This window comes from Cryptomeria japonica, chromosome 11 (genome assembly GCF_030272615.1).
Source record: "Cryptomeria japonica chromosome 11, Sugi_1.0, whole genome shotgun sequence".
NCBI lineage: Eukaryota > Viridiplantae > Streptophyta > Pinopsida > Cupressales > Cupressaceae > Cryptomeria > Cryptomeria japonica.
Window position 1 is genome coordinate 236,030,553 of NC_081415.1, and position 426 is coordinate 236,030,978.

Sequence of the window (426 nt, forward strand, 5' to 3'; positions counted from 1 at the left end):
TATCTTGTTTCAACATTGTTACATGAATGATTTTGATGAAAATATTGAGATTTTACTATTAAATCCTTTATTGCTTGTCTCATTTGTGTTTTCTGGAACAAGTAATTTCATTGCAAACTCAGGTTGCGTGTTGTGTCATTTGGTTTCAATAGATTGAATGTTTGTGAAAATTCTTTTCCTTCAAACAAAACATTGGAAACTTTCAAACCTTCACATGAAATACTTATGAGTTCCATGATCTCAGTTGATTTGCAATCAAGTTTTAGGTCCTTTAAAGCTGATAATTCATTTGCAGCAGTAGTAATCATTCATTTTGGTGCAATCACCTCCTGTTAGATTAGGATTTTCAATTCCAGCAAACTTCTTATCCCTTTTCCCAGACAATTATTAGTTTTAGGAGGTGTTTTCCATAAGGAACCAGCCCTT